An 18,582-nucleotide genomic window follows, 5' to 3' on the forward strand; every position below is an offset into this window, starting at 1 on the left:
TCTAAATCTGTTAAATTAAATCTGTTAAATCCGTATAAATCTACTGGGATTTGTCAAATCTTATCTATTAGTCAACCTACTGATTCAGGATAAAATCAATTGAACAATGTAAAAATAGACTTGACAAACTCAGAAATACTCATATGTACATAGCCAACCTCAGACGGATCTAGGACTATCGAATGAAAGTTCAATCGTCTGAATCCACAATAACCGAACACACTTTAACGGAAACATTTTCACTGAAAAAGTGCTTTCGTTAAAGTATGTTTCAAAAAACAATAAATCTTCTTTTATAAGGGGGCAAGTCCCCCTGCACCCCCATGTGGAGACTATGCCCCCTACTTTTATATTCTCACTCCGAGGTCGCACTACAGTGGGGAAAATTGAATTCTCCCTTAACCGCACAGTAGTGCAACTGGCACAACCAGCATACGTAACCGAAAGTGCTGCTTTAGTGAACAGCACTTTTCGTTATGTATGTTCAGTGATTTCTGCTTCTGCAGAAAGTGCTGTCATGGATTTGTACGGATCCTCCTCAGACATAGGCCAACTAGGCAGCTGCCTAGGGCATTGCTCTAGCAAGGGCACTTTTCCAGTAAACTGGATGGTGTACGTAGACCAGGATGGGGGCACCAGGTGATGTGTGTTTGTGGGGGATACTGTGGAGCCCTTTTGCCTAGGGCACCATTTGACCTAAGACCGACCCTGCATATGTATTAAATGAAAATGTGAAAAAAAATGTATAAAGACTTTACTGAAACAACAAACAAGAGTATATTCACCACAGGAAACAAGTAGCTCCAAATAAATTATTTTTTTATTTTTTTTATCTTTCAAAGCATACAATGCTCAGTGTGGAAAACAACAAAGGAAAACATGTACAGCCAACAGAATCATACAAAAATTATATAATCTAATCATTTAGTCCCCTAAAAAATAAAATATAAAATAAAACCACAGATAGCATGTCACAAATAATAAAACCTTTTCAAAATTATAAAAGAGAACCACACAATCCTAAAATTAACCAACGCTCTTGCAAAATTCATCAATTTCAATATAAGATGATGCCGCGCCTTACTTCCTCTTTGATTTACCAATACAACTCATGAAGTCCTGCAACATACCAAAACAGCATGTCATAACTACTTTTTACATCAATTTAGGCTGTCTATATATTAAATCTATTCCTTTTTCATCTCACTCTACCTTACTCCAGCATCCCTTTCACTATATTCATTCTCATAATCTTTCTTCTCTTCTATGTACTGCTAATTTGCCTAAATGATAAAATCATCGCAGCCTATTTTATGATGATTCCATTGCTGTCACAACCTACATATTCTCATCATATCAATGGACTTATAACTTCTGAATGAAACACTTTTCTTTGATCATCTTTTAATTATACAGAGAGAGAGAGAGAGCTGAATGTCTGCATTGCTGAGTGTCTTTAAAAATGAAAAGCAGATCATCAAAATGTACCATAGCTAACAGTGCACTGAGTGAATTAGTTTCAGGAATGTAAAATAGTTACCAGGAGTGGATTACTAGTGGGATATGTCTGCATTACCAAGCAAATACATCATCAGTGGTATATGACTGCAGTAGCAAGAGGAGATTGATGATTTTGCAAGACAGGACCACATGGAAAATAATATAAAACAAATGTCTATAGTCAGTCTTGAACCAGTAATGCTCTCACTACAAAGTAATGCTCAGCACTACTTTACCACTGAGATGGTAACAAACCATTTTCTGAAACTATATTCTTTCAGCCTTAGTGGTTATTAATCTTTATGGTGCAGTTTTCTTTATCTTTATGTTGTTGTTTGTCTTTCGGCTTTTCCCGGTTAGGGGTCGCCACAGCGGAACTCTGGTCCACTAATGATTGGCAGTAGATTTTCACAAATGCCGAGGTGCCAGCTCGACGTCCAACCTTCAACGAAGGCACACCCATTTACGCATGTCTTTCGAACGCCACCCAATCACGGGGAGGACATGCAGACTCCACACAGAAGACACTCCCCGCACACCAACCAAGAATCGAATGGAAGAACCTCTTGCTGTGAGTCAACGACGCTACCGCTGCACCACCGCAGCAGTTTTCTTTATCTTTATGATCCTTGTTATTTCAATATTAGACTTTTCATTTTAAGGAGTGTTGATGACATAACTGCTGGACTCTCAAAGTGCTTATGAAGTCTTTTTGAATGTAAGGATGAAAATGATTAACTTTTAACTGCTCCTGTTGGTTGTAATAAGCTATTTTATATTCTATAAAACTGGAGTGGATTGCCTTCCCCTACTTGGTTAAAGGCATACTGTGTTTTGAAACATTTTCCTATAACAGCCCGTTCTATCTTATTTGGTTTATGGTAATGTTGGGTTGCATGGAATTACACTCATTTCCCTTACAGTCATCTGGATGTGCTTGTCCCATCATCTGTTATGGTAGAGCAATGGCAGAGTTAAGCTTTTAAGCAGTTTATGTTGCAAACTTAAAGAAACGAAACAGTGAACTGACTTCAACATTCCCAAAAAATAATCCACCATTATGAGAGCTCCATTTAAATTGGAAATGCATAAGAAAATTGCTAAGCATTGTCTTGAGCCTCATTAAGTACAGAAACTTAATCTTTTTATTGCCCTACACATGCTGAACTGTATGGCACTGTTGGCAAAAATGGCAGTGCAGCACATATTTGTATACATTAAAAACTGACATCTGCTTAACAATATAATGTTACTCTGACAGCAAAGGTGTAGTATGCTTGTAAGTTTTCCACAGTTTAGAAAAACATAGTAGTAAAAAAGCAGAAAGTACTTATTTAATTAAAGTTAATTCTACATCTGTAATATTGTTTTAAAAAGAGAAGGGAATGGTTAAAGATGCAATGTCTGGATTTTCTCCATGAATGCTAAAATTAATTGTGCATGGGTCATCCATCTGCTGCATGCTATCTCACATACAGCGTACTTCATCTTCATTTGATTGTAGGGGATCACAGGAGGCCACAAATGTCTTTTGCTGTAAACTAAGAGAAATTGCTGTGCTATCTTCCCTATCATGCCTAAATTTTTTAAACTCATTTAATGGCACTTAAGTGCCTATCCACATTGCTTCAGGGAAATTGGTCATTTATCTAAAGTGTTTACTAGCCTTCTTAATATGGATTGTTGGGATTTAGTGATCTACACAGAGCTGCATTTAACCTGAGTGAAATATGCCTCAATTATTCCTGCTGGGCTGCTAACAGAAATGGCCTACATTTGAGTGAGCACTTACAATCACTTCATCTTTTTCAAGTAGATTTGGTATTTAGTCAATTGTGCTTTGACAAGAAGTCTAACATCTGTAACAGTTTACTAAGGTCTCAATCTTCGTACCATACAAAATAGCTAACATTATTGCTCTGTGAATACAATGCCAAGTTCTTCTTGTTATACTGTTCAGTATTAACACCTCTATTTTCACTGTTTATTCATTGCAAAGATACATGTCAATCTTAGTAATGCAAACAGCATTTGTTAATGATTTATAGCAGCATAAAAAAGTGAAAAGTGTTACTTCTGTGGCAATTCTTATGAGCAAATGTCCATTTTTTGTCATTCTCATTTTGACATCCATATCATTAAGAAACATAATCTTACTACTTTAAGAACCTACATTTTTTACTAATCCATGCACATATTCTGTTTTTATAATTGCATGCAATACATAACTATCTGAACACATTACATGATATTAGGTTATGTAATGTTTATCTGTAGAAGCAGAGCTGATACAGAGCAGGCATGGTACAAAATATTTTATTATAATAAAAAAACGCACATCCTGTTTATTCTACCTGCAAGTATTTGAAATTATTTGAAATTGCAGATCTGTTGTCACTTGGTAATTCAAGGATTGAACATTTTCCTTTTTTGGCAGTCACTGTTGGACTTTCATTGTCTTAGGAATTTTATATATATATATATATATATATATATATATATATATATATAGTTTTTTTTCAAGCAAGGGTTTGCAGTTTTCTGATTCTGATTCTGCTATTCCCTTTGTGATACCTAATGATATAATTTAATAAGATTTAACTAATGCCATCACCCTATAGAAAGCACAAGGCATATGGAAGTACCACAGGTAACTCTAGTAGCATTAAATTCCACTTCTGTGTAATCAGATTCTAGGCCTGCAATGTAATAAACAGAAGTAGACATCTTCAGCTGTAATCCAACATAATGACTACAACTAAAACAGAGGAACAGCTAGAAAACAAGTTTAACCAAGTTCTCTTTAGTGGTATCTCTAGATGGATTTTTTTCATATCAGTTAAAGGTAAGGGGAATGGAGAAATTACCAGTCTAGTAAGTAGGAAGATATCTAGTTAATATACTTCACTAATCAATTTATAAATATTCTGAATGCTGAAATTACTTTGTTACCTTCAGGTGTATAGTAAAACATTATCTTATGGAAGTTGCACTCTGTGTGGAATAACAGTAAGCAGCAATATATTTAAATAACTGCAGTAGTCTAGCAATTTCACCAGTTACAGCAATAGTTCAGTGCTTAATGGCACAAACTGAGGTGCAGGATGACCAAAGGCTATAGATTATGGGCAATCTTTTCTGGATCAAAATTCAAATGAGCCTAGTTTTTTCCCCAAGATGGCTACACACTGATCAATAACTTAATTTCAGCTCTCCCAGTGTGAAAAAGAAATTGACAGATTCAGGCCAGTAATTCAACCTGTTTTAGTAAAATTCAATAATTGCTTGGATGCCAGCAAAGAAAAAAAAAACTTAAGAGAGTTTGAAAGAAAAAAAATAGAAAAGATGAAGGGAAACAATGATGGGAAAGAATCCTGCAGCTGTTCAGCAAAAAGCATTTTCAGGCTCTAGCTTTGGAGCAAGAGATAGTTTACAGTAATTTAGAGGAAAAAATAAATCAAGTGGGCTCAGAATTGATTAAAATAAATGAAATACTGAATGAGTATATCAGCTATATCAATTAACAAATGTTGGGAAACAATGGAAAAAACATTAAACAGCTAATCAGATGAACTGATAAAACTGCAATATTTTATCCTGGATGGTCAAAGCAATTTTTGATGCAGAACAGGCTAAAGAGGAAAAATAAAAGTTTGTTCAACAGAGGGTGAGCCATCAAACAGAATGTGACTCAGCTTGTCATTCTTTTGATTGTATTGTCATAGAAAGACTTTGCCTTTGAAATATTTTCCAATGTTCCAAAGGAAAATGGTTGAGAAACAGGGAAAAAAAGAACAGGTGTTGATTACAAGAATCAGGAGTACCTTGGACTTGAACCAGAATCTGGGGTTGGAAGATTGAGATGAGCAGGAAGAAGATCAGCGACACAGAAATTAGTGAATAAATGTCAGACTATAAAGCATCAGTCACATGGCTTTACAAGGAAAAGTGGCTGAGAAAGACTGGATTTTTTTCCTAACTATGTTAAATTGGTTGGGAACTAACAGGGGTATGCCCTACTTTGTATCATTAATGTTTAGGAGGACATTAAAAGAAAAAAATGGAGAAAAGGGGAAAGGTAACTGCAATTCAAACAATTTTGTTTTTAACAATAACTTGATTTTGTTTATAACAGTATGATACATTTTAAACAGTTTAATACATTTTATGATAAAAAATATATTAAAGTATTTTCAGTGATTGTTGTATGTGTTACTAAAGTAAACAAGTTAGACAATACAATGTAAAAATGTAAAAAAAGACAGGAAAGGCTGGAAAAAAGCATGTTGTAATCTTGGGCTGTTTGGGTGGGTGATGGGGTGTAAACATGCACTGATTATAATGTACGTAGAATTTAAATGTTTTCCTTTACTTTTGTACAGATGAATGCCTGGATTAATGCCCTTGGCTTAATCTAGTAAGTTTTTTTTTTGTGAATGCAAGTGGGTTTTAAGAAAATGAGAAACCACATTGTAATAAATATTCTTCTTTAAGCAAGTAAATATTCAATGCTAGTTGAAAAATCTGTTACATAGGCAACTTCCCATTTTGTTCTTATGCAACCAATGGAAACAATCTGAGTAAGGGTAAAGGCAGTAAATCAAGAGGTCTGGACATTGATTACTGAGAGAAAAATACAATTAAAAGGTCCAGAATAAAAAGGCTAAACCACAGCAGACTCAGTTCAGGGAATACAATTAATTTTTAATAATTAAGAAATAAAATAAAACACATAAAGTTAAGTACTTTCGTCTGGAAATTTCAGACTGTGTCAGATGTTCTGATGAAGTTGGGTGTGTTTTAACCTTTTTATTTTGGTTCTTGGTCTTGTCTTGTGGGCAGAATTTGTGATAAAACTAAAATGTACAAGAGTAAGTGGTTCAGTAGAAAATAAAGTTTGAAATTATTGGAAGTGAATAAGAGATAGCAGATTTTCTGATAACTAAATACATGTAATGCATTTATTAGAACAGTGTATAGTTTTATTTAGAGATAGCCAGTGCACTTTTTCGTATGTCCAAAAGCTAATATTTTCCAAAGACATGCAAGTTTTTTCACATCTGAGAGGGAAATAAAGATAAGACAAGGGCAGACAACAATTTGTGTAAGTATGAGCACAGGCTGTAACATGCATATTAGCACAGAGTACCTTAATTTTAAGTTAGGATTTGCCTGTATGTGCAGCTGTTGATTTGGGACCGTTATTCTTGTTAGGAAAGATAAACTTCATTATTTGAAGATATCCATAGTTTTGGGTGTATGCTACTTTTCTTTGTTTAAATTTTTCATTAAACAAAAGTCTTGCAAATGTGACATCATTTCAAATGGAGATGACAAAAATAAATGCACAAAAGACTACTAGATACATGTACACAACAGCTGTAAACAGACATTTAAAAAGGCCGTCATGTATAATAGGTGGGGATATTAAGTTCTCTTCATAATGGCTACACTAAACATATCATTTTGGAATGTGAATGGGCTTACAAGTATAGACAAAAAGAAAGAAAGTACTGAATTATATTAAGAAATGCAGAATGAAAAGAGCAGTGCTACGGGAGACACACTTGGAAAGAACTAAGCATGTGAATTTAATAAAGAAAGGATTCAGGAGGGATATTTAGTAGAATATCAGGGAAACTGAAAAAAAGGAGTATTTACACTAATTGCTAGAGGAATCAAAATGGTAAAGATAATAGAAGAGGAAAATATAGTAATGGTTGGTTTGGGGTATTCAGGGGTTATTAGCAAGGGAGAAAGATTACTTTTGGCATGCAATTATTTTCTACCTAAAACTGTTATTATGGAGCTTATGAAAATTTGGGAGAAATAATCAGCTTTTGGAAGGAATTATTACTTATAGTTTGGGACTGGAACTTCATTTGCAATGGGTAGGATGTATCTGGGGGACTTGGAAGGGAAAATATAAGAAAAGAGCGTAAACTTCTGAAAACATTTAGGAAAATATTTTGTATGAAAGACATAAATTTAGCATTAGGAACTTAGAGGGAATTTACATATTTTCCCCAAGGTGCAATAACTGGGCTAGAGTTGACAGAAATTATATTTCCAGGAACATATGCATTTATTTGAAAGCTTCAACACATATCCAAAAACTCTTTTAGATCATGCATCGATGAAAACTAAGATAAATATGCAAAGTAATGAATTACAAATGAGACACAGGCACTTCCCCATCCACCTGTTAAAAGACAGGAATTTAAGGAATGAGTAGTATAAATTATTCAAGAGTTATTAAGGAAGAAATTTCATCAGAAGTTATAGCTAGTGATTTTAAAAATAAAGTAGAAGTAAAAGAAAGAGATATTGTTAAGCAGCGACAATAATTATTTGGATAGGCTGACAAAGGTTAAAGTATTGCAGAAAAAGGGGGATCTCATAGAAAAAGATGTACAAATGCTGAGTTCTAAAGAGAAAATAAGGGAGTATTTGGATAATATGCACACGTTTAGAAAGACTGCTGTTACACAACTATTTTGTTGTGATAACTCAAGAGAAGAAAAACATTTAGTGCAATAATATAGGTAACATAAAGTAGAAATGGTTGTTTCTAAACATAGGGGGGCTTATAACAGGACAACTAACCAGAGATCATGTAGGGGTATTTGATATATTTCAAAGAATTTTAACTTTTTTTTCCCATAAAGGAGAAGAAAGTGGAAGTCAAGAAAAAAGCATAAATACAAATATTTATGGAAGACTTAAGTATGCCAAGGTTAGAGGTAGAAGAGGCTGAACAATTAATAGTTATGATAGGAGAGGATGCAATAAAATTGGTGATGGATAACCAATCTCCAGGAAAGTTTCCAGAAATAGATGGGTATTCCTGTGGAAGTTTAGAAGCTAGGAAGGCAGAAAGTGCTAAAGCTCTGGAAGGTTTTGTTTATTAGTATTTTAAAAGGAGGGGAAGCACCAACATCCTGGAAGAAATCGGTGGTGGCTACAATACCTAAAGGTGATAAAGATCCATCAGATCCAGCTTCATATATAGCAATTTCAGTTTTAAATCTTGATTATAAACTGATTTGTCTATAATAGTTAAAAGAATGCAAAGGTATTGCCAAAATTGATAGATACAGATCTATGTACTTTTTGTCTTGGAGAGGCAATCATCTGACAACATCAGTAGAACAATGATGATTCAGAAAGAAGCAGAGTGTAATAAAATTCCACTATTGTTGGGTCCTGATGAGGAAAAAGGATTTGAGAGAGTAAGCTGTAGTTTTGTGAGTAGGGCAATGATAGCATTTGTATTCCCTTATACAGTAATAAGGGCAATTATGAGTATAAAAGAGGACTTGGAGGCAAAAATTTAAGTGGGGGGGGTCCTCTCCAATAAGTTGTATCTGAAAAAAGGAACCAGTCCAGGGTGTCCTCTTTCCCTTTTGCTATATGCCTTATAATTAGAACCACTGGCAAAGAAAATAAAGGATTCAGAAATTCAAGGTTATAATTGGTATGGTAATCAAGAAAAGCTGGCTTTGCAGACAATATTATTTTGTCCCTTATAAAACCAGAAAAGGACATATCATTGTTGTTGAGCATTCCAGGAGAGTTTCAAGTCTTTTCAGAATATAAAATTAATTAAAACAAAACAAAGGCTATATTTGTAAATGATGTGCTCACACATAAATTAGTTTAGCAATATCCATATATATGGGGACATAATAAAGTAAAGTATTTTGCAATATGGGTAAAAAAAGGATTCTGTTATGGTAGCTAAGGATATGTGGGAAGAGACTAAACAAAACATTATATGAAAACTGAGAAACTGGAAACTCTTGTTTATGAATATGGATAGCAAGATAGAAACAGTGAAAACATTTCAGTCCCTTTTGTTTACTATAAAAGTCGGGAATTTTTTCAACCAAAGGTGAAGTTGTGGATAGTAATTAATAAATAGCTGAAGGATACTTTCTGGGAGGAGAAGATGCAAGGATGAAATGGGGTTAGTGGATCCTTCCAATAGAACAAGTCAGTTTAGGATTACCTGATTCAAATTGATATTTTAGAGCTACGCATTTAAAGCTCATATACATAACACAAGCAGAAAGCTATAATTCAAACTGGAAAAGGATGATGATGAAGCAGGAAGGATGTCAAGAAATAAGGAGATAGTTAGATTTTTGATGCAGATTCTTAAGGAGAATAACAACAGCCATTCAGAATATTATATTCATATAGTCGAAGAAAGTATTATATTAACTAAGTCAATAAAAAATGAAGAAAATAGATTTTACTAATGAGGATGACTGCAATTAAGTGTCGAGAGAGCAAGCAAGAGAAGGCTGGAATTTACTGTAGAAAACTGGCAAAGGAGCCAAGGTATTGGGAGCAAATAACTAGAGAGGGAATGGTAATATAGTGGGAAGAGGCCAAGATGACATTTGGACTGCAGGCTACAGACTGCCTTCCCTATCATGGATTGGTTACAGTGTATAGGCAATGAAAAAGGGATAGGGGAATCGTAAGAGAAAGACCTTCTGTGGCAGTTTTTAATCCAATCTAGAAGAGAAACTGCTGTTAAAAAGAGGAAATTAGCAGGGCATTTACAATATTGCATGATAGCTGTAGGAATGAAATACAGGAGGTTATAATAGATTGAGAAGGGATATTGGATAACTAATTCACAAGGAAACAATAGGAAGATATATGTATCCCTCCAAAATATGCAACAAAGTCTAGAAGTTTTAAGATGTTTGCTTGAGGGTGGAGCCAAGATGGCTAAATGTCGATAGCAACTCTTTAGAGCTCTGGATAATAAGACTTAAATACAGGAAAATAACTACTTTATTTAAAAAATACTACAGTCTTACTGAGAACAGTTTTGAACATTCACATATTAGTTTCATTGGAATTTGATAAACATGTTCCTGTCAATTTTACTCAGAGACTGAATTACTGAATGAAAATGAGCAATTCTGAGCATTTTCATACTGACATTTCTCTGAAGAAAGATATACAACTATTGACTTCTACTCTTCAAGAATTATTATTGAAATGGATGGCTTTCAGATGAATTTAGAAAATCTAAGAGAGAACTATCTTAAACAAATTGATGTTTAAAAAAAACTATTACAATGACAACAAACAGAAATATCTGACATGGAGAATGCCCTAAATTACATAGATGGGAGGCTAAAAGAAGAAGTATTTCAAATGGAATGTTTAGTAAAACAAAGTACATGGCTTCTAAACAAAATAGATGACTTTTACTTCCAGGAAAAAAAGTTGATTATTTAATTGCATTCTTAAATACTTGGATCTCAGAAATATTAAATCTACAGGTGGGTCTTTCCTATGGTGTTAAAGGAGCCCACAGAGCCATAGGTAAACCTTTTTCTATTTCACCTTCTCTTCCACCAAGCTCTATAGTTATTAAAATTGTATCATAGATTAATAAAGAGCTAGTACTCCAAACTGCTTGGAGGATAGCCCCTTTGAAATACAAACAGAATTCAATCAGATTTGATAATGACTACTCAACTAAAACAATGGACTTCAGAAAAAGTTGCTGTGTGCTTGTGAAAACTCTTAAAATGGTTTGAAATCACAAATACTTTTTCCAGCAAAAATAAAAAATGTGCACAGTTCATTCTGTCTGACATTGTAAAGGGGGCGGGAGACAGGGGAGATGGTGACCTGAACAGTGATGGCTATGTGGTCAGATATTATCAAGGAGGATGGAACTGTATGAGTGCTACAGTGGCTACTCATGTTGATTAAGACCAGGTACATGAGATTTCCACCTGCCATAGGAGTGTTGACTGGCTGATCCACTGCATTGCCATTGACAAAGGCAAGGAATCTATGTGCATTCATGTTCCAGTAGCATAGGTCAGGCACACTATGGTTGGGTATTTGAAGTCACCCAGGAGCAGGGTATACAACTGAACCTTGACAGATTCCAGCAGGTCCCAATATGTGTGGTGGGTGTACATAGCCATGTCTGGAGGCCTGTAGCTAGCTAAGACTTGAGTAGGTGTTTGATCAACTGTTAACTGCACTAGGGATGTCACCCATGCAGCATATTATTTGTCCAGCCTGGAGATGTGTATATGTATGCTAATGTTCAACACTCCACCTCCTGTGGCTTTGCAGGCCTCCATTTGGGGTGTAAACGTATGATGGGATGAGTGACCTGGCAAGGTTGCTGTGCTCTCCACAGCTAGAGAGCAGGTGTCAGTAACTGCACACGTCAGCATCCTAAAGGACAAGGTACACTTGCATTGACATGGGTGTCATGTTAAGACACCTATCTCCTGTCAGAGTAAGACATCTGCAGAAAGGCACACATCACAGATGGGCAAAGGCCAGTAAACAGTGTCATTTTATGAATCTAGCTGAAACACACTTAGTTGCCAACAAAGACAGTATCACATTCACAGGTGTACTCTGCAGGATATGACATCTGACAATCAAATGTATGCTAATATGTTATAACTTCAGTCTTTAATGGGTTGCCAGTGATGTGTCAGCCAATACTCAACTGTCTGAAGCATTGACTACAAATATGAGGCAGACATATGGCCAATCTGCAATACTCTGGACAGTTGTCAGGTATTAGCTCAGTATATCACATACAATTCAACACACACATCTGCACCTGTTGTGTAATATGCACATAGCCAATGTACATCTCTTACATTTGTAAGACAAGCATATTATCAGAGTAGCATTCACAGGTGACATATGAGTAATTACAACATCCCAGGTAGCTGGTCTACCGGTGACACACTCAGTATTGGGCAACATAGACCTCAGTAGTAGTCATACATGAGCTGACCTTTGCTGGGGTGACTCTGGGGCCAGAGATATGCTCCATGTCAATGCAGGCAGGGCAAGCAGTAATGGCCATAGGTGCTGCACAGCAGCATGTGAGTCCAGCAGGTCTTGTTGTGGCCTAGTGTTTAATGTCCCATTTGACATAATTGCATCCCCCCTTCTGCATTCCATTACATGCTTACATGATTGAAGTACCTGTTATAGTGCTCAGGAGTTCCCTTACAACAATGCAAATGGTTAGTTTTGTGCAGTCACAGTCTGTGTTTGTGTAGATGGTTTGAGACCTGTGTTGCATAGGCAGCAGCTTGCCTTTTGTAGGTAGTGCTCATGAGCAAGTGATGGCCTGTGCACCAAATGGTGTCTCCCACTTGCTATTTTCATCCAGAGCAGTTGTGTTGTCTTTCCATTTGTCAATGCCATAGCGGCACAGTGCTATAATTACAGCCTTCATGTGTGCCTTGCCCATTTTTCTTACCTGTGTGGAAGACATTATGGAGGTGTGGTGGCTACAGCTTCACAGACAGTAGGTGGGGAATATCTTTCAGGAGAGGACATGTAGAGACAGCCCAGCAACATGGGGAACAAAGCTTCAGAATTGGGTACAGATTGTAAGACAGTAGTGCAGTTATACACATAGAAGGTTGTTAATTTAACAGGGTTCATCTGGACATGCATTTTCTGTGTGACTTGATGTCTGACAGTGATATGTCTCTGACATACCTCTGCACTGTCCTGATGTACACACACTGCCCAGGGGTTCACCTGTCATGTTTGGTCTGTTCCTTAGACAACATATGTTTTTGTGGAAGCAGTGGAATACTGTGAGAACTGTAGTCAGAGTAACTGTTGACATCCATTGGTGTTTCACACATCATATCCTTCAGGGATGTTATGTTACAACAAAGCCTGTGACATTGTCAGCTGTTTCAGTTTGTAACACCATTATGTGAAATATGTCCCTCTTTCCAGCCCCCTGTCCCCCAAGTATGCCATACTTTGTCCAGATGTCTTGCAGTAAGAGGGTCTGCACTCAAGGTCTAATCCCATTGACTTAGCAGACTCCTGCAAGTGTATGTGGCAGTGGCCATGAACATAGTATTACACCCTGGACATTCTGTGGAAATCTATACATATGAGAGTTATGTATGGCTGGCCATTGTGAAGCAACTCCCAAGATTGTGTAGCAGTGTTGTGTGTAGATGTTTGTTTGGCTGGGTAGGAAGAGTAGCAGATGTGAGTGTCACAGAACCTTTTTCTAGCTGACAGTGCATTCTGCTACAGCTGCTGGTGGTCTATCATGTGTGTATGTTTGTTAGGAGAGACTGAGAAAGGCAATGTAACACCTCAGGATTCCCAGTACACTGTGAGCTGGGCCAGTATCTGTCAGTGTATTGTGTGACTGGGAATCAGCATATGTCCGTTCAAACAGTTGTTCTACTCTAGAGTTTATTTGGGGTACTGGTATGTTGCTGTGACTGTGGTGCAAATGGTTGTGGGTGGGCATTTATGCACCACTATCTGCTTTTCCCTTTGCTTCCAACCCAGTAGTGAATGATATATTTGGATATACATGGGTAATTGTTCAGAGCTGATTTGTGTTAGTGTCATGTTGGTCTTATTGTGGTTCAGAAGGTGCTGGTTGACATTGTTGGTGGCTGTTATGGGTTTTTCCATGACTGTGGTCATACCTCTCCACTGTCCAGATGTCTAGACACTGCCCTGATGTGTGGCTCATATGTTATGTCTGTTGGCCACAACAGTTGTGGGTTTCTGAGAAATCACTGGGATGATATGAGCATTGACATCAGTAAATTTTGACATTCATTTGTGTTTCAGACCTTGAATCTGTCTGGCATTGAACATAAAAGCACACCATGTCACTCTAGTAGACTTCTACACATATGACAAGCATATTTCAAATACGTCAGTATTGTTTGCACTTTACCACACCCTTTTGTCAGGCTTTTTGTAGATATGTTGCAGAAAGTGGTTGATTATCTGTCTATATGTATCTCTGCATGACAAATATATATATATATATATATAGGTATGTATATATACATATATACGTCTATAATAGTACTACAGATATATAATTCCCCCCTTATGTTGAATGACTGTTTAGCATGATACGTTTGTAAAAAGATGACAAATTCCTACAGCTCAGATGGTTTAGAGGTATGTTGCTGTGATTTTTATGCTCAGGGTCCAGGTTTCAGACTAAGAAATTATTATTTTTCTTTAATGTTAATTGACCCGAATGAATGATATGTTTGTAAAATCATTACAGATTCCCACAGTTCAGATGGTGTAGTGGTACTTTTCTGCAATTGTCATGCACAGCATCGCAGGTTTAAGACTGGGTAGGGCTAATTATATTTTTTTGCCGGGCAGAACAAGGGCTGATGGAGACAGAGTGATAAAGGCACTTTTAAGCAGTTCTAGGTGGGTTTGCGTGGTTTTGCATGGTGCTAAGTGTTGCTAAGTGATGGTTAAACCCTCTTAGCTTCACTTAGCACTGCTTACACCAGTGCTAACTTTCTTTAAAGAAAAGAAAAAAGGATGATAGGAAAGGGGTGAAATGGGGGCAAGCAGGAGGTAAAACATTATGATAAGTAGCTAGGAATGTGCAGGATGGGCGTAGGAAAGCACCATAGCTCTACATTTCTGTGGCAGGGAGGGGTGTTGGTGACAGACATTTGCAGAGTAATCAGTGGGTTGATTGATTAGTTTCCCTGTACATAGAGGTGAAATGTAGAGCTGTGTATGGGGCAACTTTTTTTTTTTTTTTTTTTTTTTTTTTGTGAGACAGATTCCCTTGTTCTTTTTTAAGGTGAGAGTGGGATGTTGGAGAAGGGCTGTAGATATGTTTGGGGAGGTAGGTTGGGTGGGATAGGTTGCATTTGTAGACAGACAAGACAGCAGACAGGGGCAGTATATGACACATGGGGGGGTGAAACCTTTGACAGAGAGGGTGTCTGGGAATCCGAAGTCCATGAGCCCCCAAATGGATGGAGTAGAACTAAGGTCCCTACCCATGGGCAGTCACCACTGCTCCTTCATGGCCCTGAAGATGGCTGTACTGGGGCCTGGACAAGAGGGGCATCCTGCTCCTTGAGGTGCACCAGGCAGGCCTCAATCTGGAGCAGCTGTCCACCCAACTCTGATCGGATGGCACTGCGCACCAAACCCTGGACCTGACTGCGGGTGACAGGCTCCTATCCGCGCCTGGTCTCAGGGGCATAGGCGCCATTCGCTGAGTTGGTTACACCCAAAGGTAGTGCAGGACCAGCAGATGTGGAAGGCCTGGGTTGGGTCCCAGATGAGCCGGGGCCTGGTGCCATGGGCAGAAGAGGTGGAACAGGTGGATCCACCAGGAACTGCCTTCCCACACGTCTTATTGTGCTGAGGTTTTAAAGAATATGTTGGTTAGTCATGAACAATGCATTTCCAAATTAATTATAACAGCATGCATGGGTGTTCCAATTAACCCGATAAAATAGATTTGAAACAGTTGCATAGCAAAACAAACACATGCATAAATGGAACAACAGTATGTATTGTAACAGCATGCTGGTAACATTGATGGCAACAGGCCATCATCAATGGTATTTGGACAAGGTATGTTAAAATGCAAACAATCAGATATATGAACAATAATATAACACAACTCCCAACATTAGGTTTGGAGTAAAACATACCCATAGTATACAAATTTTAGTATGGATCCAGATGAGGAGTGGGGGGGGGGAGACAAAAAGTCCATAAACAACTGTTTATGCTTCTATTTTCCACAACGGTATTGCTCAACACTCTATGGGTCTGCCCTCTCTTTACATCTGCCTATGGCCAATAGCTTTTGTAACACAAACATACCTATTAAACTGTCAGCCTGAAATGGTATCGGGCAAACTGTGACACTTCTGGGTACATGACTAGAGGAGACTCGTATATTTCAGGGTTACATATCTGACACAGAGTGGTACCCTGAAGTGCTGTTACATGAGTGCACTTCTGGCATATTTCAATTGTTTTTTATCTGTGTCCAGGGTTATTGGCAGCAGTGACCACTAGCTGTGACAGCGTGACACTTGAGAGACATGTATCAGGAAGAGTGCATGTTGTATGTACCTATCCTGCAGTCATTCGCAGGCATGTGGTGGCACAGTTGAACAGTTGTACACAGTTTATTAGTATACCCTTCATGCAGCTACTACCAACATTTCCTTACCTGTACAACCTGTGGAGAAAATATCTGTTAACACTACTTGACTGTTTTTACATTTATTCCTGATTCCTTGATGTAGATCTGCACACATCTTAGTAACACTTCCTGGATTCGAACTGTGTCTGGGTGTGAGAAATTAACAACTAAGCTATTTCTCATCATACTGCACTACTGGGGAGCTGTTGGCTTTAGTTTCACTGGTTTCTGCCTAATAGTCTCTTGGTTAGACAGTCTGAACTTGTAATCCTGTAATGCATGCATGACAGATAGTTATTGTACTGTGCATTCATCCTTTGGATTACTACAATCTGGAAAGCGAAGGTTCATAGGTTTATAGGTAGGTATTAGGCTATCGGCCCAAGGGCCTAAGTAAGCCTAGACAACAAGGTTCCCTGGCTGATGCCACCCAAGAAAGTTAATTACACATTACTGTTCAGGGTTCAGAGCTTAGTGCAGTATATATTTCACATTTTAGTTATATCTTGTTTTATAGCTCCACCATCTACGGTTTTCTTACAGCAGGTTCACAGAAGATGCTCAGTTAAGGTATGCTGTGACAGACACACCGGTGATACTATATAGCCATTCCAAAGAATGGCCAGTGGGTGGCAGTATTACTCCATTATTTTATTCCTAAATTCTAATTTATGATAGCCCAGTACTAATTTTTCTCCCAGTGTATTTCCCCAACTTAACTTAACCCAATTTTAAATAATCAAACCTAAATGTTTCTCCATGAATGTAGTAGGTCTCAATTCTCTTTAGTCTCTGCCAGTGTTACCTCCAATCAAACTAATATTTTTTTTTAAAAGTAGAATCTTTCTGTGTGACAAAGCTCCCCTCAGACATATCTGCATCTCTGATCCTTGCCTTAATTCAACTATACTGATTGTTTTATTCTTGCTTACATCACCTCCTTCTCCTTGGCTCAACCCGCTCCATTTGCCCTAGGGGGTCACTCCGCTCCCCACCCTACTCCCAAATCCCACTCACCCTTGGACCCACTACACTTATAGTGCTTCATTCACATTCACAGCCAATCAAAATACACACCACTCCCATAATCAAATTACCCAATCTAACCCATACATTATTCCAACCCACCCTGCTCACTCCACAATATCCAATCTCTCCTAGATACTACCATCTCAGCTTAAACATACCTCCAACCTCATCCAAATAAATACCATGACAAGCAAACTAGCCTCTCTCCTAACTCTAACACTAAGTCTCACTTCCTTATCCTACTTGAACTATCTTACCACACCTCTCTCTGCCAATCACACTCTCTCATTTCACTCAACTATCTCATCCTACTTAATACACACACACACACACACACACACACACACACACACACACACACACACACACACACACACACACACACACTTCTACACCTGCATATCCCCTAGCTTCTACCCCCTCAACAATATCACACTTTTCTGCTATAAAGTATTACCTCAGCCCAAAAACAGAACTCCTGTATATACTAGCCCAATCTCCATAAAGCTTACAACCCATATAATAGTTACTAAGCTAGTTAAATACCTCTTCACTCACATTCATCATTTCATCTCTATCCTCATCTCTGGTGACATTCACCCAAACCCTGGCCCTTCTCCCTCACATAACTCTAATTCCCTTTCTCACCCCCAACACTCAGCTACCAAATCCCTCCACATCACAGCACTAAATGCTCAGAGCATATGTATCAAAATCCCTAACCTTCATGCATGGCTTCTCCATAATAAACCTGATATTCTTTCCATCTCTGAAACCTGGCTTAAACCTCATATATTAGACTCTGAATTAACTCATCCCAACTTTAGTATTATAAGAAAAGATAAAACGCATAAAAAAGAGGGAGGTGTTGCTCTCCTCTACTCCTCATGCCTGTCAGTTACCCCCTACTCTAAACCTATTCCCAAATTTGGCAAGGTTCAATTAATTCTAACTCTTCTTCGGGTAAATAAACATAAGCTAATATGCATTGTCTCACTCTACATCCCTCCCGTCGACAATGTCTCAATCCTCAAGGACATTCT

Source organism: Protopterus annectens, chromosome 5.part1 (genome assembly GCF_019279795.1).
Source record: "Protopterus annectens isolate FY-2018-M chromosome 5.part1, PAN1.0, whole genome shotgun sequence".
In the NCBI taxonomy this organism is placed as follows: Eukaryota; Metazoa; Chordata; order Ceratodontiformes; family Protopteridae; genus Protopterus; species Protopterus annectens.